Source organism: Myxine glutinosa, chromosome 9 (assembly GCF_964187855.1).
Source record: "Myxine glutinosa chromosome 9, kmMyxGlut1.1, whole genome shotgun sequence".
Taxonomy (NCBI): Eukaryota; Metazoa; Chordata; class Myxini; order Myxiniformes; family Myxinidae; genus Myxine; species Myxine glutinosa.
In genome coordinates, this window is record NC_136269.1 from 110,316,086 (window position 1) to 110,343,852 (window position 27,767).

The 27,767-nt window shown below is 46.2% G+C and overlaps 1 protein-coding gene across 3 annotated transcripts in view; it reads right to left on the reverse strand.

The window, feature by feature from the left end:
* Nucleotides 1–27,767, reverse strand: part of DLG2 (discs large MAGUK scaffold protein 2) — a 467,276-nt gene that overhangs the window by 407,932 nt on the left and 31,577 nt on the right. The gene's annotated exons all lie outside the window — the stretch shown is intronic.

Consider the following 27,767-nt stretch of genomic DNA (forward strand, 5'->3'; position numbering starts at 1 on the left):
TAATAAAGAAAAAAATTACAATACAATTTGACAGGAATGATCAAACTTTAAAATTACATTTCCTTTAGAAACAATACAATAATAGTTGACATTGCACTGTCTCCACAGCTGTGGTTGTGATGATGCAATAAATTAAATTAACTTAATGAATTAAAATTTTAAATTAAATTAATGAGTTAATTAAATTAAAGCAATAACTGCCAAGGAAAGCTGAGTCAACAAATTTTTATCATTTCAAACCTGAAATGAACACAATATGGCTGACATAGCCATCGTTGAAAGTTTTTGGGCAATATGAATACTGTCGGACCCCGCTATTTGCGGTTCCGCTATTCGCGGGTTCCGCTATTCGTGGGTTCCGCTATTCACGGGTTCCGCAATTCATGTGTTCCGCTATTCAAGGGTGATAAAATTTGACCTGTTTCTCTATTCGCGGAAAAGGGTCCTGCAAATTCGTGGGTTTTTTTTTCTATTCGTGGCCGTGTTCCGTGAATTTGCAGGGTTTTTTTTCCTATTCGCGGCCGTGTTCCGTAAATTCGCGGGGTTTTCCCCCCTATTCGCGGCCGTGATCCGCCAATTCGCGGTTTGTCAGGGGCGCAAAAAAAAATTCACGAGCCGTCAGCTTCACATACGGTATTTATAAATTCTGGTATTTATAAATTCTTCGTGGATTATCGTCGACATTCGCGGGATTTGGCTCGCCATTTGCAGATTTTGCCTCGCTACTCGCAGTTTGGTCCTCTCTATTCGCAGATTTTCGTGACTTTGGAACCTATCCCCCTTTTTCCATTGAAACAATGCCCCACTATTCGCGGGTTTCGCTATTCGGGGATTTTCTCGGAACGTATCCCCAGCAAATAGCGGGGTCCGAGGGTACTTTAAACTGCAAGTGGCCTTCATTGGATTGAGTAGCAGAAAACCATGTTTTGAAAAATATTCTCAATCTGATGTGCCATACTCTGTTGCAGAAGGTCGGTACTGTTGAAGCAGTTTATGGCAAGGATTACATTGGGTGGTTTGCCATTGCCTTCCCCACAGTAGTTAGGGCAGAAATTTGGAATTTGGCCATGATGCAATGCAGGCAATAGATCGCCTACTCTTCGTGAAGCACAGGAGCTTTAACATCCACCAACTAATGCCAGCAGGTGAGAATACCACATTGATATTCCAGCACGCAGGAGGCGAGATCAAAATACCAGGGGTGAAGATACGATGACGTGGGATCTTTCCAGGTGACAGCCTTTTGCCCCTCCTGTTTGGCCAGGCACTGGAACCACTGAGCAACTTTATTATGCACAAGGATACAGATACACCTTAACATCCAATAAAATAATGCCCAAAGAGACAGGAAAGGTTGCAAATCGACTGTACATGGATGGTTTAAAGTTCTTCTCAGTGAACAACAAAAAACTAGTAGAACAACTGAATTTAGTGAAACGGTACTCTTAAAGTTTGTAATGCCGTGAACATACTTTGGTATAGCACAGGTGGTGAAGGTTGTGGTCAAGTTTCATCAAAATAGTGTGTGTAGTTTCAGAGGAAAAAGCAAATTCCTATTTTGAGGGGGTCAAACCTGGATCCACTTTGACCCCTGGTAGACCCCTCACACCCCGATTTTTTAAAATGTCATGAACAAACTTTAGTCACAACATAACTAATATCATTTGTGCCAAGTTTGGTCACAATGACGGACTGACGGACGGACGATGCACCATCGCATAAGCTCCCCTGCACTTCGTTCCAGTTGAGCTAAAATCAATCTAAATATATACAACAATACAGGAGCTATACAATAAAGAATCATACATATACCTCGGGAGTCGGGGTAGAAGAGGGCCACCAAATATGTCACAAACACAAGTTGTTTTTTTTATGAATAATAGTGATTTATTTAAATTAAAAAAATACCAGGGATAAGGAAGGAGACGACACTATAAATATAAGGAATAGATCCGGCAGTCGACAGACACAAATCAGGCAGGAGGGAGCACATTAACTTGTATACAAGAATACTATGCAACCTAAGCTCAGCTATGGCAGCAAAATACTGAACTCAAATGAGAAAGAAATAGGTAGGCGGGGACTTGAGAAGGCACGATCCGGTGTTGGGTCCATTACGACCCGTGCAGGCTGGTGTTGTGCAGGGCTGGTGCGGCACGGGGTGGGAAGATGGTGATGAGGAGATGCCGTTACTGTCTCTCTAAACGTCTCAGTGATTAAGCAGAGAGAGAGAGAGAGAGAGAGAGAGAGAGAGAGGGAGATGTTTCCTAGAAGCCTATGTCTGGTAATCTGCCGCGCATGCGCAGACTCAGCTCTTATAACCTCAAGGCCTGCACTCATTTACGGCAGGACCCTCTCATTGGCTGCCCACTACCAGTGGGTGCTTCTACCTTCCAGGTCATCCCACCCCTCTCCAGGGCTCCACAAATCACTCCTCTGACCTGGCCTGTGGTCCTTGGCCAAACCGGGCCGTGTTGTTTGCCACTTTCACGCATTGCACTTTACTGATGTCGATGTGCCCATAAGTCCTCCATTTGGCAATGCCTGTACATTACCTTTTACACATGACAAACCTTACTCCATTCTGTTCTATGATTTACAATAACTGCCACCCTTCCCCCCCCCCCCCCCCCCCTATTTCAGGCAGGATCCATAATACAAGTGTATGATCCATAACAGATAATACAATTCATTGCGACCCCCCCCCCCCACCCCCCACCACCACCACGACACCTCTCAATGCACATATTATATATAACTTAATTCTGATAGATCCATAATTCAAGTGTACGGTATGTCTAATCCACTCGAACACACAGACCAAGTTATTATTCACACATTCAATCGATGGATCCATCCCCTCTTCCACATAGCATTACACACACAAAGAGAAAGATGCATCATCATCCACCACACAAGGAAAAGAGAGAACATCAAAAAAGAACAAATAAATAAATAAAACTTTCATAAATAATACAAATTACCAAGATAATGCATCGCTGAAGCAAACGGCGATGAAAGAAAGCACAACCACAACAATGCCAAAATCCAGGATACTTGCAGTTGATTAAAAAGTGGACATTGGTAATTAAATGAATTGGATGGAACATTCCTTTCCGAGTGCAAACTGCACAGCGAGTGATGACGCGAGGGAGTTGTTCTTCTGCCGCAGCTCTTACGGTTTAGGATCTCACTACCCCTCTCACAAAACTCATTAGTTCCCCCTTTTCCCCCACCTGTGGAATTAATTTCCACATCTTCTTCAATCTCATTCTTCCCCCAATGTCTTCAAGACAGCTGTTCAACACCATCTCAGATCATCCCCATCCAAAACCACGATCTTCTCTACGCCCGTTAGCTCACCCACCCTACTCGAATTCCCCCATTTTCAAAATTTCCACCCCATGCATCATCTCCTGCCCTCCCCCCCCCCCATTCCTCCCCACACCCATTGTTTGTCCTATTGTGTCCTGATCCATCGAGTTTACAAGTATTAGCTCTTCTACAAGCCTCGACTATGTATACAAAAAAAGAACGATTCACCAAGGTGTGTGGCTAGGAGACAATGCTACGTCCAGGTGCAGGTAGATCAGGAACGAGAGATATTTATAAATGGGCTGATTGAAGCATGTGCATTGTGAAATGCAACAAACCGTGAAAGCAATGAGCGATGCACATTCTGAAAATTGGCAAAAACTGCAGATTGATCTGGTGCGGTGTTTCGTCGTGCATGATGAATGAGTGAATTGATCACCAGAGGGCTATAGAAGATTTTAACAGCCACAGTGGTGCAGAGAAGGTTTAATCATCGAGATTACATGCAATAGCTACACAAGGGAGGACCGATAAAAGCAATATGATAAACAAGTTGAAGCAAATTCATGAAATAGATTCCATAGGTGGCCTGTTTTTTTATACTAAATCGAGGCTCGCGTAAGAGCCAACACAGCTCGTGTAAGAGATAACGTGAAAATAGAGGGATAGAGAAGGAAGCACAACAACAGTGGAGAACAGGTACATCAGGAGATCTGTGGAAGAGAGAGCGGCTGGAGTGGGGTACACGGGATAAACAAGATGGACGCTACTAGGACTTTCAGGAAAGAAAACAGAATTTCAAGGAGGTAGATTTGGGGTGGATTAACGGAGGTAGAAAGATCAAGGTTTTGGATGGGGGTTGGGGGAGGATAAGAGATGGTGGTGAACAGCTGTTTTGAAGATCTGGAGGGAGGAGTGGGATTGAAGAGAGTGTGTGAGTTTGTTCCTGAGGAGGGAGAAAAGGGGAATGCAAGAGTGAAGGTGAGCAGAGAGCCTAGATTTCGGCAGTTTAACCATCAGAGGGTTGCTGGCAGATCTTGAGCGACCTGTAGGAATATTAGGGGGACAGAGCACAGACAGGGCTGGGGGCTCGAGGCTGGAGAGGAGTCGGTAGAAGACAGAAAGACCACCAATCTACCTGAGGTGAGAGAGTGAAAGGCCCTCAGAATCAGCTTCATCGCGGGAGATTCCAATGATTCTAAAAGCCTTGGTTTCTACAGCGTGAGGCCGAGCTAGGTGTGAGGAAGGAGCAGTCTTCCATCAAGCTGCAGATGAAAGCCTTGTATGTGCAACGCAAATTAATTTTCTCTCCTCAGCCTGAGTTTTGAGTTTTGTTTCCACAATTCACCGTGAAATTTGATGCGTTGTTACATCAATTTGGTAGAAAAAGTAAAGCAGAGAAGATGACATCTGCATGTAAATATCGAAACCCCCACCCAGAGACAGAATGGGAGGAGTGGCGGAGAGGGGCGAAGTACAAAAGATCAGAAAATAGCAATTCTGCCATTGCCAACAATTGTTAACCTTTATCCACTGGTAAAACTACTCAAAACAAATAGATGGTTACGTTTATACCTCTCATTTATTTATAAGCATCTCAAAAGAAAAGATCCTGATGATCGGTAGGCCCAATACGTCATCTTCCCTTCTCTCCACGGTGGATCAATCATCATCGAAGGTGTTCTATTTCCTCTTTGTTAATTGAATTAGTTTGGTTTGGACAGACTTAAATGGTTTGGACATACTGAAAGAATGGAGGAGGAAAGACAAATGAATAGAATACACCAAAGTAGGATGAACAGTACGAGGCCAGTGGGTAGACCAAGAAACATACAGAAGGAAACAGTGGAGACGAATCCAATGGAAGCAGAAATGACTTTGGAAGAAACACAACAACTCGCCAAAGATATGAAACGGTGGAGAGCTGTCTCTGATTTACCTTGCTTGAATATTCCTGATCCCAAACAGATCTTGGAGGGCATAAGGAGAGTTGCAATGGGTTAACTACTTGATTAGGAGAGACCTCCATGGAATGCTTCGACCTTCATGAACCTCCTTGGAATTAGGAGAGACGTCCATATACCTCCTTGGAATTAGGAGACCCCCATGGAATGTTCCATGGAGTGCTCGGAGGGCCAACATCAGGTTCATTGTTCAGTGTTCCTGGTTCCGGGTGGACGGGGAGCGTTACAATGTGGAGACGAGGTGCTATTTGACCAGGGATGTAAAAGTCAGTGGTCCCATCTACATTTGGATTGTGGTAGTCTGGCTACATTCCATGCCTCAAGATTAAATAGCACAAGTAATGTAACTATAGGTGGTTAAGTTATATGAAGTTAATGGAATGTCCATAGAAGATAAGCACATTGATAGAATAAGGTATTGGAACAGATGGTTGCCAACCTGTGGTTGTTTGTGAATGATGAGCATCAGGCATGGAGTTCGAACAACCAACCTCCCAAACTCAAGCAGATGCCCCAACCATGATGCCACCAAATCCGGTTTAAAATGTCTCATCGTCGAGTTGAAAGTATAAATATTAGCTTGAACAAGCGATCTTAAAGGTATCCTCAAGAAAACGAAGTCCAATATCAATAAATCACTCAACTGGCTGACTGCAGGTGGCACTTCAAATCAGTACAATGTATCTCGTTAAACACGTCAACAACCGAGGGGAGTAGCAAGGCTGTTATGAATATGAATTTGGAAAGCCACTTACCAGACAATCCCACAATATGCTAATGCTCCGCTCCATCATGTCCTGGAATAACATTACTCTTCATACAGCCTTACAATGGTTACACTTAATTTAGACAAGGGACTTTCAATGCAGGAGGAGGCCACTCAGCCGATCAAGCCTGTGCAATCGTGGTGACATCTTAGTACTCCATCTGCAAACCCCAGTACTTTCAGATACCTATCCAACTCAATTTTAAAACAATCCACTGACGCTACCGCCACTAGGCTTGCAGGGAGACTATTCCATGGATTCACCACTCACTGAGTGAGAGACCTTGCCTTACTAACAACCGAACTCTCCGCAACTATTGGGGGCGCCTCTTCATGGTGGCAAGTTGAGGGCAAAACCTGCCTCGTTCTTCCCTGTTGCCGGATTTCTCAGGGCAGCGCGGTCACGGTCACGGTCACAGTGGTGATTGGTCTCCATGGACCAGTCTTTTCACTCTTGTGAAGTCGGATGCCAAATCTTCCTCATTCTTCCCTGTTGCCAGATTTCTCAGGGCAGCGCGGTCACGGTCACATTGCCGATTGGTCTCCATGGACCAGTTTTTTCACTCTTGTGAAGTCGGATGCCAAATCTTCCTCATTCTTCCCTGTTGCTGGATTTCTCAGGGCAGCGCGGTCACGGTCACATTGCCGATTGGTCTCCATGGACCAGTCTTTTCACTCTTGTGAAGTCGGATGGCAAATCTTCCTCATTCTTCCCTGTTGCCCGGATTCAACACCATTCTGGTGAAACTACCTAAATCCAGGATCATTGCTCACCTCCACTCATACGTTCCTCTTTTTCCCCACCTGTGGAACAAACTTCCACATTCTCTTCAATCTCATTCTTCCCACCAAGACTTCAAAACAGTATTTCCCCCATCAACATCATCTCATCTCCCTCTACCCTAAAAAATCCTCAATTCCTTCTTCAATTGCAGCTTTGCTGCTTCATTTCTGTTTAGTCTATTGTCATCATTGTGGAAATGCTTCCTTTGTCCTCTAAAGGACTCCTGGTGCTTTCAAAATCCAAATCTCTGCTGCCCACACCATTTCTCCAACCACAGGTTAACATCTATCACTCTACTTGCTAATTCCTCACCATCACATCTTCTCAGGAGAATTCCAGGAAAAATGATATTCGAATCCCTTTCCCTCAAATTATATCCCAATAAATTTTTCCCTTGCCTTCAAAGCCTCTGAATACATTCTTCCCGTATCATTGGTACCCACATGCACCACAACCATCTCCTCTGAAATGTCACAAAGTCCTATTTTTCCATCCCTGCCACAAAATGGAGAATCAACAAACCTAATAGCCTCATCACCGACAGAAACTATCCCCCTGTACCCCCTTCCTCCCATCTCCTGCATATAACACCCACCACCGCATGCACTCTCCAAACCCACCCCAACAACTTTAGCATCTGCACCACAACCCTTATACACACCTGCTGTGTCCCCATCACCACCCACAGCAACCTGAGCCTGACTGCACCAATCGCAACCCCACCGCCAATCGCACAAACCTCAACCACAAAGCCAACCGCACCAGTCGCAACCCGACCTCTGACCGCACCAACTTCAACCCTCGTTTCACATGGGAGGTGCAGGCCGCACACGGCACACCACGAAAGGGGTCGCTCTGGGCTTTGATGCGCAAGACTAGCATGCCGGGGCATGGGACTCGGACACAATTTTTAAGCACTAAGCAGTCGGTTCCAATATAGTCAATTTTGAAGTGTGGGGCAAATCAAACGTTTTGATGTTTTCCTGTTTTTTGATGAACCTACAGTCTACATTATAATCAGCACCAAGATGATGAAGCAATGCTCTGGAAGGTACGGTGTTCATCGTAGTCCGTTCTCCAATCTACGACCGGCAACCAGTAAAGTTCAGCACTCTCACTCTGTCCAATGCAATTAACTAATTGGGAGAGATATTGCCACATCCGCTTGCCCGTGCACACTCCCACACTCACCTGTGCTGATCACCAACCTCTTGCACAAATTCCTCTTAAAACAGAAAAATGAACAATTAAATAAATGGGATTTACAAACGAATCCAACAAACACTTGCTACAGTGCAAGATGACCTCTTTTAGGTTTGTTTGCCTTTATGTACAAAACCAACAAGAGAGTTCATAGAATATGATATCCCACACAGTGTTTAAGTGAATACTTCAATGTTAATGAAATAATAATTTTAAAGACCATTTAAAAAATTCCGGAAGTTTTGCGCTATTGGAGAAGTCTTATACACCACCCTATTGAACATGTTCAAGTACTGCAAAACGGAAGGGTTGTGAAAGTGCGAAGAAGGTGATTTAACAATACAAGTCAATTTAAATAAAAGAGATTGTAAAAGTCGTATAAATAAATTAATTCCAGAATATACCCGCTGTTTCACCGCCGTTGATGCAGTGTCTATTACATCACCCTATCGAAGAGTCACATTAGTTATTAGTGCCTGTTGTTTGTGTCCTTTATGATATCCTTAAAAACAGTAAGTTTCCTGTTTGAAATGATTTTCAATTTTGTTTGACTGGCAGACAGGCAGACAGAATTTGAAAAAATTCATCGCACTCCTCTCTGTGCATGTGTGATCAAGATCGGGATGAATTAAGAGACAACGTACTGTTAAACGGCACGTTTGTTTTCGATTTATGATTCGTGTTCAAAATATAACATTCAATTTAAATAAGTTGTTCCTCGATCATAAACTGACATTTGTAGACAAACAAACGGACAGATAGACATGAACCAATTGCTTCACCCCACGTTTCGCTTCATGTGCGTGGGCCGTGGGGTTATCAGAGATTGCAGACCCTTGCCCGGACTTGTATTGTGTGGTGTTTGTGTCGTTTTGTGTGGTTTATTTTGAGTGCTGTTTATGTGCTGGTGTGTTTGTGTGGTGTGTAGACATGCATTGCCAATGTAGGGTTATGTTCATACTGCGGCCAAACAGACCTTTTCAGTTTTATTGTACAGATTCTCGTTCCAATCGTATGTATTTTATGGACTTACGTACGGACGCATTTTATTTATACTGCACATGTTTCTACTGACGTAGACCTATTTTTACAGGACAAACTTTATACATGCACTCACTTTCTTCATACATGTACTTTATATGCGTACAGTACTCGCATTCTTTAATAGTACATACTTTATAGACATACTCATATTCTCATTGTACATACTTTATAGACGTATGCCCATTCTAATTGTACGTACTTTACAAAGGTACTCGGTTTGAAAATATAACGTGTAATACTGGCTACCAAGTTTTGAGGTTTTGATTGGTGAACCAATTAATTGACCGAATATGCAAATTCTGTTCAAACTAGCAGAGTTTTACTTGCTGAAAACTCGCAAACTCGCTCACAGTCTGCGTGGGTAGCTAATGAAAATTACTTGCTGAAAAAAGTATAATTTGAGTTATTGCAAGAAGACTACAGATGTTTGTGTGGTGTGTGTCTAAAGGGGTCTAATGGGCTGACAGGTCCAAACGGTCTAAATTATCCAAAGGGTCTGTAGGGGTATATAAGGGTCTTATTGAGTCTAAAGGTCTAAGAGGACTAAAGGGGTCGAAAGATCTAAAGGGTATTTCCAATAGAAGTTCGGGTATAAAGAGGTTTAAGGGGTCCAAAGGAGTCTCCCGCAGGATATAAATATAAAACACGCACAGGATATAAATATCTAAAAGGTCAAAAATATCTAAAAGGTGTAAGGGGTTTAAGTGGTCTAAAGGGTGTGAAGGTCTTAAGGAATCAACAGTCTAGTCTCTATAAATGCTTGTATGGTATGCATCTAAAGGAGTTTAATGTGTCCAGAGGGTCTAAAGGTCTGCAGGTCTAAATGGTTTCAGGGGTGTAAATGGTGTAAGGTTCTAAAAAGTCGAAGTGGCCCAAAGAGTCAAGAAGGGTCTGGAAGGGTCTTAAGGGGTCTAAAGGACAAAAGGTTCTAAAGGTTTAAAGGGTTTCCTCCCCCTTCCCCTGCCTCCTCCCCCCAAGCTCTCTCCCTCCCACAGATCTCCCGATGACCCTGTTCTCCACCGTTGTTGTGCTTGTGTGCATCCCTCTCTCTCTCTTCTCATCTTATCTCCCGCTCCCTTTATTATGTTTTATGTGTCCGTTTATGTTTTTTGTGATTAATGTTAGCTCTTACATGGGCATCGATCTTGTATACACAAAAAAGGGTATTTTCCAACAGTAGTTAGTGTCAAAAGAGGTTTAATGGGTTTAAAGGGCCTGTGGGGGGGTCTAAAGAGGTCTAAAGGGTTTAAAGGATCTGAAGTAGTATATAAAGAGGGCTAAGGGGTTTAAAGGGTGTTAAGGGGTCAAAAGGGTCTTAAGTGGTTTAAAGGGTCTTAAGGGGGTCTAAAGCATGCAAGAGGTCCCCAGGGTCTAAAGTGTGTAAGAGGTCTAAAGGGTATGTTCCAATAGTAGTTAGGAGGGTAAAGGGTCTAAGGATGTTCAGTCATTCCCTCCTGACGCTCCCCTCTGAGCTGGCGCCTCTGCCTCATACCTTGCTCAGCTAGATGCCGTGGAAACAAAGATGGTCAAAATCATTGTAATCTCCTGTGATGAAGCTGAGTCTCTGTCACTCTCACATCACAGACAGGTCGGGCGGGGGTCTCTGTCTTAAATTGACCCCTTTTTGTTCTTGCACCTGAGCTGCCCTTTATTGCTCTGTCTAATCCCCTCTGCCCTCTGCACCACCTCAAGGTTTCTGCAGGTGCATGCAGTCGACCAGCAATCCCCTTGTCGTAAAAACTCCCCAAATCCAGAATTACTGCTCACCTCCACTCATTTGTTTATCTTTTTCTCACTTGTGAAACCAACTTCCACATCTTCTTCAATCTATTTCTTCCGTCCAGTTCTTCAAGACAGCTGTTCACCACCATCTCAGATCATCCCCCATCCAAAACTATGTTCTTTTCTACACTCGTTAAACCACCCCCACCCAACCCCCCAAATTTAGCTTCTGTATCCATCTTCTCCACCTCTTGCGTTCTCCCCTCCACCCATCATTACCCGTATCGTTTGGTTGCCCGTCTCCATCTATTTTCTCTGTCAACCAAGCAGTTGGCATTTTCCCTCTGCTCCTTGTGCTGTTCCTTTTGTTATGTTTCGGCCTGATCCGTTCTGTGTTCTGGCTCATCGTTGACTCCGTACAAAAATAGACATTCGCAAGATTAAACCGTGAATTTTTCAAAACAAACAAATGTTTAGGAACCTAGATAGGCAGATGGTCCAATTATTTAGTTGCGTGCCAATGCGGGTTCAAACCCAAATCAATGATTCCGTTGCAAGCTTTTGGGGAAGGATTCCGGGTCTGGGGCTCGGGAGAGTTTGTGGGTTCTTTCTGCCGTTACATTCCTAGCTCTGCAGTGTCTGCAAGAGAGTACCGTTGAAGCTGGTGTTCCTACAGGCTTAAGGCTAGAGGCCCTGACCCTGGTCTAGTGCCCTGGGAGGCTGCCTCGTCCTCTGGTGCATAATCTCGGGTCCCCTTCTCTGCCAGTTTGTGACTGGAGCAACACCGAGCACGGGATTCCGGGAAGCCCTTCCGAGGCGACTAATTTTCACTGTTGGTGCCATCTGGAATACTCCTAGCTTGTCTGCAAACTTCCCTGAAACCCGCACTCCATCTTTATTGCACTGAGGGCCAATCTGTGGCACCCCCACCATGATTACATTTTCTCATCTTCTTTTTTGCTTTTCTACCCAGAAGGGGCCTCTTGGTTTTTGGGTCGACCCTTCCCCTGTGGTGTTATTAAAATATATATTTTAAAAATGAGGTAATGCTTCACACCAGATGGATTATGTCCGAAGGGGGGGACTATGATTTGCTATGAATGCTCCAAACAGCAAGGATCTGGAACAAATCAGGACGATGAAGATCAACGTGAAAGATATTCCCAACGTGTCCGCAAAACGAGTATGTTGTCTTTACGGAGTCAGATTGGTTGCGTCTTGCCCTAGTTTGCATCATTTACTTATTACTTTCCCTTGGCTGAATTTGATGCAGTCTTCTATTCTATTACTCAGGTTACGCCAAATCCAATGCATCATTTGTGGCTGAGTCCGCACCGCAGCTTCTGAACGGATCGCACGCTGCGATCCACAATGCCGGGAGGGTTGAGCACCTTAAATGACGAAGGCAAGCTGCATAACCCCCAAAGCAAAGTCAGGCATGCTCCGTCATCGTTGAGACATATTTAGAGCTTTGTAGTTCTGGGTAGAAATTAAAACATGAATAAATGGCAATGCAAAACGAAATGGTAAGAGGAAACGATGCAACTTAAAGGCCAAAAGGAAAATGTGCAGAAGAAGAAATAGAAAAACTTTACCACCAACACTTCCATTAAAAAAACAGGTGCAAACGTGTACATAATCATAGGCTGACATATTCTACTGTAAAAACGCGTTTACTACTTAGCTTTGTGATGTTCATCCCATAAAAGCAATGCGGGATCACGCACACACTTTCAATCAGGCCCACCTTGCAGCCAAACATGAGGGAGAGCTTGCTGTTACGACAAGTCAGCTTGCAGTGACAGGCTTGAGGAGAGAAGCGTTGCGGGTGCTTCGTGCTCGGAGTCATCACCAGCCTTGACCCTCATCCTCTAGAATGAGGGAGTCTGTCGGGTTTCGACTCCCCTTCGAATGGATCCCCATCCGTAACGGCTCTCCCTCCCCTCTTCCCTACACAGACCCTACCTCCTATTTCTTACCCCCTCACTCGTTCACAGCTGCGCCTGCAGTGGCACACTCGTCGAGTGCGACTCCATGGCCGGGTGGGAAGCCAAATCCCAGTCTCTGACATGTGAAGTGTCCCTTCAGTCATATGACTTGAGAGATTCTAACTTGCATAGCAAGTAAGGATACAATACAATTAACCCTTGATGGTTGCTGGGAAATTTGCTTATTCTTTTTGTCCACAGAAGTCAAGGCATGTGAAAAAGCGAAATGACAGAATGATAGAGGAGCAGAGGAGAACAGGCAGATAAAAAAATCACATTCATGCACAACAGTGTATGAAGGGAAGTGGGGGTGGTGGGAGGGCAGGGGGGAGAGAGTGGGGGAGCGAAGAGAGGGGGACAGAAGGGATAGGGGGGAGGAGAGAGAGGGGGAGAGCATAAGAAAGAGGGGGAGAGAGGTGAGGAGGAAAAAAGAAAGAGGGTGGAGAAGAGAAGGGGGAGAAGCGAAAGACGGAGAGAGTGAGGGTGGAGATGGATGACGGGAGACTAGTCGGGGGAGGGCAAGAGGAGAGATGGGGGAAAGGGTGGGAATGGAGGGGGTGAGAGGAGACTTAAGGTCTTGAGGTCACATTTTACATTACGTGGAATTTCCAGAGGTCCCTGCTAGTTACGGAGGGACGGGCTTGTTTTAACTGAGTATAATAATTGTACCTGAGTAGCATGTGTTGTCATGATTTACACCAATCATAATACAAACAATTCTTTTGCACAAATTTATTTGTAGTGTTTCTGACATTACATTTTGATGAGAAATTTAGGTTGAAAAAATATATAAACATAAAAACAAGTACCCCTCAGCACATACACGCAGGAGGGGTAGGTGCAGACCGGAAGTTTGGGATGATTACACTTCACCACCACATAATTCAAAACACCTCAGCACCACATAATTCAAAACACCTCAACACCACGTAATTCAAAACACCTCAGCACCACGTGATTCAAAACACCTCAGCACCACGTGATTCAAAACACCTCACCACCATGTAATTCAAAACACCTCAGCACCACGTGATTCAAAACACCTCACCACCATGTAATTCAAAACACCTCACCACCATGTAATTCAAAACACCTCAGCACCACGTGATTCAAAACACCTCACCACCATGTAATTCAAAACACCTCAGCACCACGTGATTCAAAACACCTCACCACCATGTAATTCAAAACACCTCACCACCACGTAATTCAAAACACCTCAGCACCACGTGATTCAAAACACCTCACCACCATGTAATTCAAAACACCTCACCACCACGTAATTCAAAACACCTCAGCACCACGTGATTCAAAACACCTCACCACCATGTAATTCAAAACACCTCAGCACCACGTGATTCAAAACACCTCACCACCATGAAATTCAAAACACCTCACCACCATGTAATTCAAAACACCTCAGCACCACGTGATTCAAAACACCTCAGCACCACGTGATTCAAAACACCTCACCACCATGTAATTCAAAACACCTCAGCACCACGTAATTCAAAACACCTCAGCACCACGTGATTCAAAACACCTCAGCACCACGTGATTCAAAACACCACCACCAAGTAATTCAAAACACCTCAACACCACGTAATTCAAAACACCTCAGCACCACGTGATTCAAAACACCACAGCACCACGTGATTCAAAACACCTCACCACCAAGTAATTCAAAACACCTCAACACCACGTAATTCAAAACACCTCAGCACCACGTGATTCAAAACACCACAGCACCACGTGATTCAAAACACCTCACCACCACGTAATTCAAAACACCTCACCACCACGTAATTCAAAACACCTGAGCACCACGTGATTCAAAACACCTCACCACCATGTAATTCAAAACACCTCACCACCACGTAATTCAAAACACCTCAGCACCACGTAATTCAAAACACCTCAGCACCACGTGATTCAAAACACCACCACCAAGTAATTCAAAACACCTCAACACCACGTAATTCAAAACGCCTCAGCACCACGTGATTCAAAACACCACCACCAAGTAATTCAAAACACCTCAACACCACGTAATTCAAAACACCTCAGCACCACGTGATTCAAAACACCACAGCACCACGTGATTCAAAACACCTCACCACCACGTAATTCAAAACACCTCACCACCACGTAATTCAAAACACCTGAGCACCACGTGATTCAAAACACCTCACCACCATGTAATTCAAAACACCTCACCACCATGCAATTCAAAACAACTCAGCACCACGTGATTCAAAACACCTCACCACCACGTAATTCAAAACACCTCACCACCATGCAATTCAAAACACCTCAGCACCACATCATTCAAAACACCTCAGCACCATGTGATTCAAAACACCTCACCACCATGTAATTCAAAACACCTCAGCACCATGTATTTCAAAACACCTCAGCACCACGTGATTCAAAAACACCTCAGCACCACGTGATTCCAAACACCTCAGCACCACGTGATTCAAAACACCTCACCACCACGTAATTCAAAACACCTCACCACCACGTAATTCAAAACACCTCAACACCACGTAATTCAAAACACCTCAGCACCACGTGATTCAAAACACCTCAGCACCACATGATTCAAAACACCTCACCACCATGTAATTAAAAACACCTCAGCACCACGTAATTCAAAACACCTCAGCACCACGTGATTCAAAACACCACCACCAAGTAATTCAAAACACCTCAACACCACGTAATTCAAAACACCTCAGCACCACGTGATTCAAAACACCACCACCATGTATTTCAAAACACCTCAGCACCACGTGATTCAAAACACCACCACCATGTATTTCAAAACACCTCAGCACCACGTGATTCAAAACACCACCACCATGTATTTCAAAACACCTCAGCACCACGTGATTCAAAACACCACCACCAAGTAATTCAAAACACCTCAACACCACGTAATTCAAAACACCTCAGCACCACGTGATTCAAAACACCACCACCATGTAATTCAAAACACCTCACCACCAAGTAATTCAAAACACCTCAGCACCACGTAATTCAAAACACCACCACCACGTAATTCAAAACACCACCACCATGTAATTCAAAACACCTCAGCACCACGTAATTCAAAACACCTCAGCACCACGTAATTCAAAACACCTCAGCACCACGTAATTCAAAACACCACCACCATGTAATTCAAAACACCTCACCACCAAGTAATTCAAAACACCTCAGCACCACGTAATTCAAAACACCTCAGCACCATGTAATTCAAAACACCACCACCATGTAATTCAAAACACCTCACCACCACGTAATTCAAAACACCTCAGCACCATGTAATTCAAAACATCTCACCACCACGTTATTAAAAACACTTCACCGCCACGGAAACAAAAGTTTGACGGAGTAAGTAGTTCAGTGACAACACAGACACTGCCCAGAAATGTAGATATATAGATAGATGACTGTACCTGAGTTGCTGTTTTGTCATGGTTTACACCAAGCATAATACAAACAATTATTTTGAACAAATGTATTTGTAATATACGTGATATTACATTTTACAAACAATTGAAGTTGAAGATTTAAGTTGAAAAAAAAAGTTCCATGTACTCAGTTAAATCTGATTGGGTTGGCCTTGCTTGATGTTCACAACGAAGCGCTGAACTCATCACATTATGTTTTGAACTAATTACATCATTACTCCAGTTTTGAGATCCACAAAAGGCAAAAAACAATGACAGACACTGATTATAGCTCATCAGCTATTGTCCATTTTACCATTGCAATGCCATACATGGCACAATAAGGCAGGAAATCTACAACTCTTGTTCTGATCAGATAACTTCGTCTGATAATAATAATCTAGCAGGAAGACGTTGGCCCTGCTTGTTACCTCCGCCACCAAAGGTGGATGGAGGTTATGTTTTCACCCCTGCCTGTTTGTCCGTTTGTTTGTTTGTCTGTGAACAAAATATCTCAAAAAGTTGTGGATGGATTTGGATGAAACCTGGTGGAGAGGCTGGGTGTCTGACAAGGAAGAATCGATTCGATTTTGGTGAAGATCTGAATAAGGATTCGGTAAAAAAAAAAGTAAATAAGTTTGATGTAAAAGAAAATGCCGATTCCACAGGAGAAAGCTGAGTGCGTCGAATGATTCATAGAGACGAGATCCGACACGCAAATTCAGTGTAATTTCCATATAAGGAATGGAAGGAATCCGCCATCGCGGACGAGTATCAGAGAGTGGTACAAGAGGTTTAAGGAGAATGGAAGTTGTCAGAAACAGAAAAGTACCGGTTGACCAAGCACAAGTGCAGCAGACGCTGAACTGGTGCGTGAATCATTTCAACAAAGTCCCAGAAAATCAATCCGATGCACATCCAGAGAACTGGGACTACCAACCACAACTGTACCCAGGATTTTGCCTGAGACTGACACTTTATGCTACAGATGTTGTCTGCATCAGCAAGGTGGCAAACCTGCAGGATCTTCATTCTTGGATCACAGCTTCATCCACACTGGTGGACGCAAACATGCTGAGCCTAACATGACAATAACTCGTGTACGAACTTGATATCCTCCTTGTGACAAACGGAGCTCACATTGAAGTGTGTTGATTGGTGTGCACAAAACTTTATGAGTTTCTGTGTCATATAAACCAAAGGGTATCGTTGCATCATTTGTGGTTCTAAACATATTGTTGCGGATATGAGATTGGCCTCCATCCATATCCGCTTGTAAATATTCCCCTATTTCCCCAATACTTCCCAACTATCCCCAATCCCCCATTCCCTAGTCCCATTTTCTGTAAACAACACTCTGTAGCCCCGACCTTCCCCTATTTCCCCCATTAAATGTCGCACCCAGGTTCACTGCATCTCACATAGACAACTATAGGACATCTTGCTAGTTATTCTTAGTCTATGTCAGTTAAGGACTCGTTTCCATTAATTCTGACTCTTCGTTGCACCAGAATGTGATTGTATGGCACCGTTAGAAAGTTTAGGACCTCCCAATACCTCCCCGCAGCTCTTCCTCATGGTACAACAACAACAACAGCGGCGGCGGCGCGGGGAGTGTGCGTCCTCACTCCGGCTTGGTTAGCCGCCATTGAACATGTGCTCCGACGGGGTTACCACGCAGGGGCTCGCTGTCAGCTCCTCGTCAAGGGCGGAGCCCGGTAACTCCCGCACCCAATAGAAGCGGCGGACCGATTCCATTTGGGGCGGATCTAACGAGCCGAGGGCGTGTCACTCCCCGCTGGACATGCGCAGAAAGAGGGAGGTGACGTCAGATGCGCCCACACCACGGAGAGAGAAGACGCCACCTCCAAGCGCTGAATACCTCCCCGCATCTCTGGACCGGACCGCGTTTGATTCTGCCCCTGAGCCAAGGTGCACCTTGTGCTATCGACTGCCTGCCCTTCATTGCCATCAATCCCTGTGTAAGTCAGTCTTGTCCCGTTTGTCTGTGGTCTGTCGGGGATAAGATAAGACTGTGTCTAAGTGCCCATCTTTTCTGTGCTTTACCTCTTACCGTGTAATCTACCCGTTTCTGCATCACCAATATTATATCCTCCTCCGGAGGTCTTGAGAACTGTACCCCTTGTGTCGTTGCATTTATCCCAGCCGTTGTGTCCTTTCCTTCATTGATTTAGCATAGCGCGATTCGGCCAACGTTCGAGTGTAATCGGGTAAACTGTGCGAACACGGCGGCCATTCCGCTCGGTCAAGCAACATCTAAGTCGTGTCCGTAACAATTGGTGTCGAGGAGTGAGATTGGACCCGAAGCGCGCTTCACGCGCTCGAAATTATAACGGCGAAATTTGATTGTGTTTTACAAAAATAAAAACCCGAATTTTGAAAGTCGCGCTATGGCAGATCAAGACGGCTGGGTTCCGGTAGAGGAGAGTGAGGCAGGTTCGATCCAGGACCAAATTGAGGGACAAGAGGAGAGCGAAGCAGTGAGGGTGGCAGGTTCGCAAAATAGCGTCGTCGCGCACGAGGTTACGGGCGCGCAAAATGGCGCCTCGCACATGGCCACGGCGACCGCGCCCGCGACCGTAGTAGCGCCGCTGGTAGATTTGAACCTTTTTTTATGCAAATGAAGGCCCTTATGGACAAGAATAATGAAGAAATGGAAAACAGAATGATGGGGGCCCTTATGGGACAAATGGGAGACCAAATTGGAGGTTTGAAAAACAGTATAGAGGCTCAGAGTGAGCAAATGGGGGTAATGGGGTCCAATAGCGAGAAATTGAGGGAGGACATGGGGGCCAATAGCCAATGGTTAGAACAAAGGATGGGGTCCAATAGCGAGAAATTGAGGGAGGACATGGGGGCCCAGATCGGAGGGTTAGGGAGTAGAATAGAGGGATTAGACAATAGATTAGGGGAAATACAGGAGGGGTTAATGGGGGTAGAAAACAGAATGGCCGCTCAAGAGAATCAAATGGAAGGGATGCAAAAGGGGTTAGAGGGGTTAGAAAACAGTATGGAAGGCAAATTGAGGGACATGAGGGACCAAGCGGAAAGGGAAGTTTAAAAAATGGGGCAGCAGATAGAGGGGGTCAGAATGGGGGTAGAAACTAAATTGGATGCTCACAGGGAGGAAATGGAGCAGATGAGGGTGGCATCTGGGCAGGAGATGCAAGTGATGGGAGAAGAGATCAGAAGAGGTGTGAGTGAGGAGGTCGGAGGAGTGCGCGAGGAGGTGAGGCACTGTAAGGAGCGCATGGAGAAGGAGGTGAGAAAGGGGACTGTAAAATTGCAAGGGGGCATAGAGGACCTGACGCAGGAGGTGGAACAGCTGACGGTGGGACAGACTGAGTTAGTGGAGCAGGTACAAAGGAACACTGCGGTACTAGGAGGGTTAAAAGCGACACAGAAAGAACTAAAAGACGACTTGATAGCGACGAAGAGGGAATGTCAGACGGTACGTGAGGGACTGACAACGAGGTTGGACGAGGTGACAGAGGTAAAGGAGACGAAGGACCGGCAGGTGAGGACGCACATGGAAACGGTCAAGGTAGCCTTAGAGGACGAGCTTGGGGAGACGTACCGGGAAATAAAAGAGGTGAAGCAGAAATTAGAAGAAGTGGAAGAAGGGGTGAGCGAAATTAAGAAGCGACGGAGAGGGGATAAGAAAGAGATAAAAGAGGAAGTAAAAGAATTGGTCCAAAGTCTGTGTTCGGATCGTGATGATGTGCTCATTAACCGGATGAGGGATTCGCAGGTGATGGAGGAGAAGCGAAGAGGAAGAGGACCCGGTGTAAGTGGTGACCAATATGGTCGTGCGTATGATGCGCCAGGTGATTTAAGAAGCTTGGGGGTCGAGATGGACCCGGGTGTTCGTGAGAGGCCGTTGGTGAAGTGTGCGACAGGTCTGGTGTGCGAAAAAGGAGGTGTGCGAGAAAGTCCGACTCTGGGGTGTGTGAGGAAAAAGTGCGTGCCAAGGAGTGAGGGTGCTGTCGAGAGTGAGTCGGTCGTAGCGCGTGTGCGAGGGAGCACATGGAAGCGCGTAGTGAGGAGTGTTACGGAGGGTGTAAAGGGAGAATGCACGCCTGTGGTGAGTGTTACAGAGGATGTGAAGGGAGAGTGTGCGCGAGACAGGTGTGTAACGGACGGGTGCATGAGGAAAGAGTGCGCTGTCAAGAGTGGTGGTGAGAATAGTGAGAGTGAAACGGAGCGTGAGTTGGTTGTGACAGGTGAGAAAGGATGTACACCTGGAATGGAAGGATGCACACCTGGAATGGTAGAGCATGTGTGGGAATGCACGCTGGAATTGGTAGTGAGGCACGTGGTTGGGTGTGCGAGTAAGAGCACACCTGTGATTGTCACAGAGGAGGTGACCGAGGAAGGGGCGCGAAGAGGTGTGTTGGTGAGGTGTGCGAGCGACGAATGTGTGCCAAGGTGTTCGGTGGTCAGGTGTGTGACCAAGGCTGTGAGTGGAATGAGTGTACCTGGGTATGTTAGAGAAGGTACGAGGAGCATGGGAACAGCTGGAGGTATGAGCAAGAAAGGGGTAGCGTATGCTTGTGAGCATGCAGGTGAAGCATCGACGGTAACCGGGTTAGAGGTTAGAACGACTTATAGCCGAAACGGGCCCTCGGTGCGCGTCGGGCAGCTTCGCGTGCCGCGAGGACCAGCGGGGATCCGAACCACAGAACCGCCGTACGCGATCCATGCTGTGCCTCGCTTGGAACGGCCGCGTCCGGGCTCCACTAGGCGGAGCGGGCAGCCCGATAGGAAGGGTCGTCATGGCGACCACTTTCTGTTGAGACGTGCCGGCAGGTCGAGATCGGGACATTGGATGGCTCCACGCCGAGGTGGTGCGTGGGATCTCGGCCCGGGTAAGCCCCCTTCCCTGCACCGAATGCGGGACGTATCCAGCCGCTGGCACCACACAACCCGCATTCATGGCTTGGCTGTACGAAGCCGAGCTTTAGAAGTTAATTGGCGCACCGAGAGGCATTAGTGAGTAGACGGGTGATGAGGATAGTGTTTTGGCCCCGAAATTAGAGAAAAACAAAATTTGATGATTGGCAAAGGATTGGCAGTAATGATTGGCAGATGATGGGTAGTGAGTGGCAACTTTTTGATTTGTTGAAATTTGATGTGCAAAATTGGTAGTGGGAGATGCCCGATGTGGTGGGATGGCAACTCGGTCATCCCTCACAAACGTGGGGCAAATGCGCAATAGTTTATGGGGTGTATGGCAGTGAAAACTAGCCCGGGTGGGTTAGGATATTGTGTGTAGGGATCTAGCGAAGATGACATTAGGTGACGTTAAGGTTAGTTAGTGACAATGATACCTGTAGAGGGGACGCAGGTAGATTAGAGTGGATGATAATGACGAGAGAGCGCAATAGTTTAAAGGGACGACTGGGAAGCGCAGGTTTCAGAGGGGAGTAGTTAGCTGAGATGATGCCGTGTGTTTGAGAACTGAACAGGTGTGTGGAGCTGTGTGGAGCAGTGTATGAGTAGTGAGTGTTGTAGATCAGCGCGAATGCGCTTGGGGGAGAAAAGGGTGCAGGCGGCACCAAGTATGAGAGCACAGGTGTGCAAGTACAGGTGTGTGGAATACATGGAGTAAGTGGTACGGAGTGGTGAGCATGGTGCGAAGGTGTGGATGGGGGAAGAGTGGACCCCTTTTCACGAGTACCCGGGGCGGGTAGTGTAAGTGTTAGGTAGAGGGTATAGGTAAATTGTGGTTGGATATTGGCATTTGTGGTGCGGTTGCAGAATGGTATTGTGGATGGGTGCATTCGTGTTGTGGAAATGGCTGGGCGTGTAGCCTGTTAGTGTGTGTAGTTGGTTTGGGCACTCCACCACTGTGAGGATGTCGGCCAGGTGAGGCCGCAGGTGGGCTCTGGGAGCCGTTAGTGTCAGTGGGTGCCTGAGGATCCCGGGTGTGGATCGGGCAGCCCGTGCCAGAGAGGGCACTGAGGGGGTGAGAGTGCGAGAGGGCCTTCCCCAGTTAGTTAGGTTAGGGTGAGGAGCAGGTAAGCTCGGGTGGCAACTACAGTGGTGGAGGTGTGCAGGTGGGTAGGCCTGTTGGGAGAGCTACACGTCACAGCCCAGAAATTGTGCGAGGGCACCGGGAGATGAATCGGGGGAGTGAGACCCCAAATTGAGAAGCACCACAGTTGGTCAATGGGAATTGGTTTTTAGAACCCATAGTGTAAGTTGGCCAATGGATTGGCAGGGAAAGACCCCGGGTAATGTAAAGTTGTTAAAGTCATTTAGGAAATAGTTAGGATTGATGAACCTGTCGCACCATACGCAGCCACTTACCTGAGGTGAGGATGATGACTCCACACCTGTGTTTTCTTTGTTCTGTGTGCAGGAAAGGAGAATTGCTGTTGGATTTGTGAGACGCATCACGACGTGGATGAGACATTGGGGTGATTCCATCTCTCCCTCCTTAGGAGGGACTGATGATGAATTGGTGATGGCAAATTTTGATGTTGAGTTGGAGATGGCAAATTTTGATGAGAGTTGGAAATGGCAAATTTGATTGGTTAGGAGGGAGAGAAGACGAATTTGGTTTATGGGAGGAACGGGGAAGACAGTAGGGACGTTTGTTGATGTGTAAAGTAGATGTTTATGGGTAGTGTTGTGTTTTGTGGATACAGTAAGGGGTAAGGGAGGGGCACTGTAGGTTACCTGGTGGTGGGGGGGGCGTACGGTAGGAACGTACCTGTCTCACCTGGTTCCCATGTGCCCCCAGTGTGCATTACCTTGTATTGCGTGCACTTTTGCGCCCTTACCACCTTACTCAATTGTCTTCTTTTTGTCTCCCACCTCCGAGGATCTGGCTTTGGGGCAGAGAGAGAGGAGAGAGAGGTGCTGGCTCTGCAGTTGTGGGCCTGTACTTTCGCTGCTTGCTGCCTGGATCGATACACCATATGGACCGCAATTTTAGTGGCCGCCCACAATGGACCGCAGTTCTTTTGCGGGCAAGCACCACCCGTTGATGGACCTATGGGTCAACGTGGCACCTATGCCATACAGGTGAACCACTTATAGTTGGCCCCCCTGACGGCCACAATTCAGAAATGGACGCGGTTGGCGCCTTTCTTTATTTTTAAAGAAGCAAGAAGGCCAAGTACACCACATGAAGGAAAGACCAGCGGCAGAACATCGGCCGGCTGCGACACCACGGGTGACTATGAACACTTTATTGGTGCACCGGATGGTGCTGACTGTGTTATGGGGTGGTGCTTTTGGTGCTTGGACGGGGTGCTCTGCACATTATTAAAGGCCGTAGGGCCACAGGGCACTCGTGGGTTGGTGTATCGATGCTGGCATGCGTGCTCTCTCTATGCATAACATCTGCATGTGTTCCTCCAAAAACAGGTCCTGGATCGTAGTGTAAATATCAGTGCAGTCTTGTGTAAATAATGCTCCCTACCGGCTGTATGTTTAGTTTGAGGATTCTTTCCGCGATTCGGTTATCCTGTGGGTGTGTTTCTGTGAGGAGAAGGGTGCAACGTCGCAGGGGGACATATTTACTCATTTGTGAACATCTGTAAAACTGTCGCACTCAGGGTTGAGTTAATAGTAGAGGGAACTACATCTGAGTGCCACACTAAAGTAAGTAAAAATTTATCGGGTCGGGACGCCCCGAGGTAGAGAAGGGTGCAATGTTGCGGATATGAGATTGGCCTCCATCCATATCCGCTTGTAAATATTCCCCTATTTCCCCAATACTTCCCAACTATCCCCAATCCCCCATTCCCTAGTCCCATTTTCTGTAAACAACACTCTGTAGCCCCGACCTTCCCCTATTTCCCCCATTAAATGTCGCACCCAGGTTCACCGCATCTCACGTAGACAACTATAGGACATCTTGCTAGTTATTATTAGTCTATGTCAGTTAAGGACTCGTTTCCATTAATTCTGACTCTTCGTTGCACCAGAATGTGATTGTATGGCACCGTTAGAAAGTTTAGGACCTCCCAATACCTCCCCGCAGCTCTTCCTCATGGTACAACAACAACAACAACAACAACAACAGCGGCGGCGGCGCGGGGAGTGTGCGTCCTCACTCCGGCTTGGTTAGCCGCCATTGAACATGTGCTCCGACGGGGTTACCACGCAGGGGCTCGCTGTCAGCTCCTCGTCAAGGGCGGAGCCCGGTAACCCCCGCACCCAATAGAAGCGGCGGACCGATTCCATTTGGGGCGGAGCTAACGAGCCGAGGGCGTGTCACTCCCCGCTGGACATGCGCAGAAAGAGGGAGGTGACGTCAGATGCGCCCACACCACGGAGAGAGAAGACGCCACCTCCAAGCGCTGAATACCTCCCCGCATCTCTGGACCGGACCGCGTTTGATTCTGCCCCTGAGCCAAGGTGCACCTTGTGCTATCGACTGCCTGCCCTTCATTGCCATCAATCCCTGTGTAAGTCAGTCTTGTCCCGTTTATCTGTGGTCTGTCGGGTATAAGATAAGACTGTGTCTAAGTGCCCATCTTTTCTGTGCTTTACCTCTTACCGTGTAATCTACCCGTTTCTGCATCACCAATATTATATCTTCCTCCGGAGGTCTTGAGAACTGTACCCCTTGTGTCGTTGCATTTATCCCAGCCGTTGTGTCCTTTCCTTCATTGATTTAGCATAGCGCGATTCGGCCAACGTTCGAGTGTAATCGGGTAAACTGTGCGAACACGGCGGACATTCCGCTCGGTCAAGCAACATCTAAGTCGTGTCCGTAACAATATTTACAACCAAAGTTGTCCGTGTCTTTTAGGAACTCCTTGTACGAATACGATCAGGTGAGCAAACACCATTATACATCCAACTTGGTAATAAACAGCACCATTTTTCCCCAAGTTGAGTTGGTCAAAATCTAGTCCTGATAAAAACTATTCCAGGTAATCAAACAACAGCAATGTGGTAACTTCATAAGGGCAATTCCACGGTTACTCACATAACAATAGATTACATTAATGCATCTACATATATATATATGTCGTGTGAGTAACCGTGGAATTGCCCATAACCATAAACAGAAAATGAACAACTTGGTCGCCTGAGCAAGAAAAGCACAACTTGGACTGCACCAGGAGTGGCAGATAAAAGAGAGAATACATCAGATACCTGTAGACACCTAGACAAGGTGGCATTGTTGAAGAGTAAAACCTCCCATTATGAAATAGATTCATCTGTCAATGAGAAATTGTCATGAAATACACCTCTCGATAAAATGTTGGCACGTGTCCCCTGAATGAATGAGGATTTATGTGTGGTATTTTATAAAGCATGTTTTACCGCAGGAGGAAAGGTTGGGAAGATGAAAAGAGATGAAAAGATGAAAAGAAAAGAGCATGTTGTGCATCCTTACTGTGTAGGTGTGTATTTGTGTGTGTTTATGTGTGTTTGTGTGTGTGCGTGTATGCGTTTGTGTTTTGTGTGTGTGTGTTTTGTGTGTGTAGAGTTTGTGGGATTTAAGCTGTCACCTCACGGGATTTCCCCTCTCCAGTCCAATGTGCAAGTGATTCACCGCATCCCTGAGCCTCAGTCTACTTCTCAGGTGGCCTCCTTCCTGGGCATGGAGGCCTACTACATCCGGTTCTTGCCACAGTACTCAGCCATCACTGCACCATTATGTCAGCTTTTTAGGAAGGAGGCCTCCTGGAATTGGACCCCAGCCTGTCAAGTAGCCATACACAGGTTGAAAACTCAGCTCACTACAGCCCCTCTTCTTGCTGTTTTGTGGCGGCCCCTGTGACCCAGCTTTTGAGTACATCTAGCCAGTTGGGAGTTGGTATGTGCCCCACCGATACAGGTGATATGGCTGATATAGAAGAAGGGCTTCAACCTGTGGGGGCACTGCAACGACATCAGAGAGTCCGCCAGCGCCTCAGCCGTTTTCAGGATTTTGTGACCTCATTCCATTCCTGAACGTAGTGGGAGAGGGGAGAAAATGTTGTGTTCTTTCTTACGTGCTTGATTATTTCCTAGTTTGCTGTTGTTGGTGGTGAATTGCCGGATGCTGAGGGATTGCTGGAAAGGGATGATGATGTAAGCAGAAGGGGATTGTGGGAGAGATGAGAGGGACGCCATCTTGACGGTGTCGGTGTGTGTGTGTGTGTGTGTGTGTGTGTGTGTGTGTGTGTGTGTGTGTGTGTGTGTGTGTGTGTGTGTGTCAGCTCTGTTACGAGTCTAAGCCCAAGTATAAAAAAGGGCAGAACCTCTGGTTGGCTGGCATCCATGGGCAGGAGGAAATTTCTCAATTGAGTGCAGAGGCAGGAGGGAAGGAGGCTGAGGGCAGGAGGGCCACTTGGAGTTTGCAAAAAAACACCTAAAGGACTCTCAGACTGTGAGAAACAAGATTCTGTGGGCTTTCATGTGTCTTTCATTGAGGAGAGGCTTCCGTCTGGCCACTCTGCCATAAAGCCCAGATCAGTGGAGTGTTGCAGTGATGGTTGTCCTTCTGGAAGTTTCTCCCATCTCCACACAGGATATCTGGAGCTCAGCCAGAGTGACCATCGGGTTCTTGGTCACCTCTCTTACCAAGGCCCTTCTCCCCCGATTGCTCAGTTTGGCCGGGCGGCCAGCTCGAGGGAGAGTCTTGGTTGATCCAAACTTCTTCCATTTAAGAATTATGGAGGCCACTGTGCTCTTGGGAACCTTCAATGCAGCAGAATTTTTTTTTGTAGGCTTCCCCAGATCTGTGCCTCGACACAATCCTGTCTCTGAGCTCTGCAGGCAGTTCCTTCGACCTCATGGCTTGGTTTTTGCTCTGATATGCATTGTCAGCTGTGAGACCTTATATAGACAGGTATGGCCTTTCCTAATCATGTCCAATCAATTGAATTTACCACAGGTGGACTCCAATCAAGGTGTAGAAACATCTCAAAGATGATCAAGAGAAATGGGAGGCACCTGAGCTAAATTTCAAGTGTCATAGCAAAGGGTATGAATACTTATGTCAATGTGATATTTCAGTTTTTTCTTTTTAATAAATTTGCAAAACTTTCTAAAATCCTGTTTTCTCTTTGTCATTCTGGGGTATTGAGTGGAGATTGATGAGGGAAAAAATGAATTTAAACGATTTCAGCATAAGGCTGCAACATAACAAAATGTGAAAAAAGTGAAGGGGTCTGAATACTTTCTGAATGCACTGTACTATGCTGGATATTGTAAAATAAATAAAAAAGGAACATGTTGACACAGCAATTTAATAAATCTTGCCAAGTGCCCTCAAGATCTTGGAAAAACAATTCCAAAATGGATTTTAAAGCAGCTATAGAAAAAAAAGTTAACGGTGTGGTGTGGTACAAAGCTCGATGCAGAATGCCAAGGTCTAGCAAGCACTTAAGGCATACTTAAAATACTTATCACGACATATGTGGCATGCCTAGCATGGCACTAGGCACTGCATCACTGATGCATGCCACTCGGTGATGGATGCTTCGCCACACAAACTTATTAGTTTATTAGCAACATACTCTCCTCCACAGCAGAATCCATTCCCTT